We start from the raw sequence: 3,355 nt of genomic DNA on the forward strand, positions 1-3,355 counted from the left end.
ACCTCTCGAGGTCCCTTCCAGTCCTAGAATCTATGAATCTATGAATATGTATAGTTGGGATTATGCTTTCCAGTGTGCATTACTTTGCATTTATCAAAATTAAACTTTATCTGCCATTTTGTTGCCTAGTCACCCAGTTTTGTGAGATCCTTTTGTAGCTCTTCACAGTCTGCTTGGGACTCAACTATCTTTAGTAATTTTGTATCATCTGCAAATTTTACCACCTCGCTGGTTACCCCTTTTCCCAGATCATTTAAGAACATATTGAATAGGACTGGTCCCAGTACAGACCCTGAGGGACACCAGTATTTACCTCTGTCCATTCTGAAAATTGATAATTTATTCCTACCCTTTGTTTCCTATCTTTTAACCAGTTACCAATCCATGAGAGCACCTTTCCTCTCATCCCATGGCAGCTTACTTTGCCTAAGAGCCTTTGGTGAGGGACCTTGTCAAAAGCTTTCTGAAAATCTAAGTACACTAGATCCACTGGATCCCCTTGGTCATATGCTTGTTGACCCCCTCAGAGAATTCTAATATATTGCTGAGGCATGATTTCCCTTTACTAAAACCATGTTGACTCTTCCTCAACAAAATATGTTCATCTATATGTCTGACAATATTGTTCTTTATTATAGTTTCACCCAGTTTGCCTGGTACTGAAGTCAGGCTTACAAGCCTGTAATTGCTGGGTTCACCTCTTGAGCCCTTTTTAAAAATTGGTGTCACATTAGCTATCCTCCCGTCATCTGGTACAGAAGCTGATTTAAATGATAGGTAACAGACTATAGTTAGTAATTGTACAATTTCACATTTGAGTTCCTTCAGAACTCTTGGATGAATCCCATCTGGTCCTGGTGACTTATTGCTGTTTAATTTATCAATTTGTTCCAAAACCTCCTCTAATGATACCTCAATCTGGGATAGTTCCACAGTTTTGTCACGTAAAAAGAGTGGCTCAGGTTTGGGAATCTCCCTCACATCCTCAGCCATGAAGACCGATGCAAAGATTTCATTTAGTTTCTCCACAATGGCCTTATCGTCCTTGATGGCTCCTTTAGCACCTCAATCGTTCAGTGGCCCCACTGGTTGTTTAGTAAGCTTCCCGCTTCTGATGTACTTAAATTTGTTTTTGGTATTACTTTTGAGTCTTTGGCTAGGTGTTCTTCAAATTGTTTTTTGGCCTGCGTAATTATATTTTTACACTTCACTTGCCAGAGTTTATGCTCCTTTCTATTTTCCTCAATAGAATTTAACTTCCACTGTTTAAAGGATGCCTTTTTGTCTCTCTCTGCTTCTTTTACTTTGTTGTTTAGGCATGGTGGCACATTTTTGGTTCTCTTACTGTGTTTTTTAATTTGGGGTATACATTTAAGTTGAGCCTCTATTATGGTGTCTTTAAAAAGTTTCCACACAGCTTGCAGGGATTTCACTTTTTTTTCGCTGTACCTTTTAATTTGTGTTTAACTAACCTCCTCATTTTTGTGTAGTTCCCTTTTCTGATATTAAATGTTACAGTGTTGGGCCGCTGTGGTGTTTTTCCTGCCAGAGGATTATTAAATTTCATTATATTATGGTCACTATTACCAAGCAGTCTAGCTATATTGACCTCTTGTACCACATCCTGTGCTCCACTTAGGACTAAATCAAGAATTGCCTCTCCTCTGGTGGGTTCCAGGACTAGCTGCTCCAAGAAGCAGTCGTTTAAGGTGTCAAGGAACTTTAGCTCTGCATCCCGTGCTGAGGTGACATGTACCCAGTCAGTATGGGGATAGTTGAAATCCCCCATTATTATTGAGTGTTTTATTTTAATAGCCTCTCTAGTCTCCCTGAGCATTTCACAGTCACTATTGCCATCCTGGTCAGGTGGTTGGTAATATATCCCTACTGCTTTATTCTTATTATTAGAGCATGGAATTACTCTCCATAGAGCTTCTATGGTACAGTTTGATTAATTTATGATTTTTACTTCATTTGATTCTATGCTTTCTTTCACATGTAGCGCCACTCCCCCACCAGCATGACCTGTTCTGTCTTTCTGATAGATTTTGTACCCTGGTATTACTGTGTCTCATTGATGATCCTCATTCCACCAAGTTTCTGTGATGCCTATTATATCAATATCCTCATTTAATACGAGGCACTCTAGTTCACCCATCGTATTATTTAGACTTCTAGCATTGGTATATAAGCACTTTAAACTTGTCTCCTGTTAGCTTTCTGCCATTACTCGATGTAATTGAATAGGATTATTTTTTATTGACATTTTCTGATCAGACCCTGCCTGTATTTTATCATCTTCCATCCTCTGGTCCTCACTCGGAGAAGAGTGGAATTCTTCCATCAACCTATTTACCACCTTTTGGGGAGGTGAGCTACCTACGCGGATCGGAGAACCCCTGCCGTCGGTGTAAGTCGTGTCTACGCTAAAGCGCTATGGCAGTGCTGCTGTAGAGTTTTAAGTGTAGACAAGCCCTCAAGCAGATCTTCCAGGAAAGCATCCAGTCTGGATCTGCCGACACGGGGAGCTGGAGAATCCACCACTTCCCTTCGCAGTTTGTTCTAAAGGTTAATCACCTTCAGTGCTAAACATTTGGCCCTTATTTCCAGCTGGCATTTGTCTGGCTTCGCCTTGCAGCCATTGGGTCTTGCTCTGCCTTTCTCCGCTTTACCAATGGTTTTCACCCATGAAAGTCTCCGCCTGATCATTTTTTTGATTAGTTAAATATCTTATGCCCTTTCAGTCTCTCACCCTCTCCAATTTCTCAACAGCCTTTTTGAAATGTGGACCCTGGAACTGGACGCAGTCGGTTTCACCAATGCCATGTGCAGAGGCAAAATCCTTCCCCTGCTCCAAAACACCACTCCCCTGTTTATGCATCCAAGGATCACATCAGCACTTTTGGCCACAGCATCGCCCTGCTCACAATAAGTTGGTTGACCACAATGACCCCTAAAGCCTTTTCAGGGTGTCTGCATTCCATAATACAGTGCCCTAAGCTGTTGATCCGGCCTGCATTCCCTCTTCTGAGACAATAACTTTTCATGTGACTGTATTAAAACATTTTGTTTGTACGGGCCCATGCACCAGATCAATCGGTGTGCCCGACCTGGCTTCCTCATTGTAACCACTCTGCCAATCTTTGCGTCGTATGCAAATTTTATTTGCAGTGATTTTCTATTTGCTTCCAGATCAGTGATGAAAATATTCAATAGCATCAAGCCTAGAACTGATCCTTGCAAAATCCAGCTAGAAACACCCCCATAACTGACAATGGCCCTTGACAACTGGCAGGGCCGGCTCTGGCTTTTTCACCGCCCCAGGCGAAAAAGCCTCCGGCCGCCCCCCCCCCCC

The sequence above is a fragment of the Terrapene carolina genome, unplaced genomic scaffold (assembly GCF_002925995.2).
Source record: "Terrapene carolina triunguis isolate 2854851 unplaced genomic scaffold, T_m_triunguis-2.0 Scaffold17344, whole genome shotgun sequence".
Lineage (NCBI taxonomy): Eukaryota > Metazoa > Chordata > Testudines > Emydidae > Terrapene > Terrapene triunguis.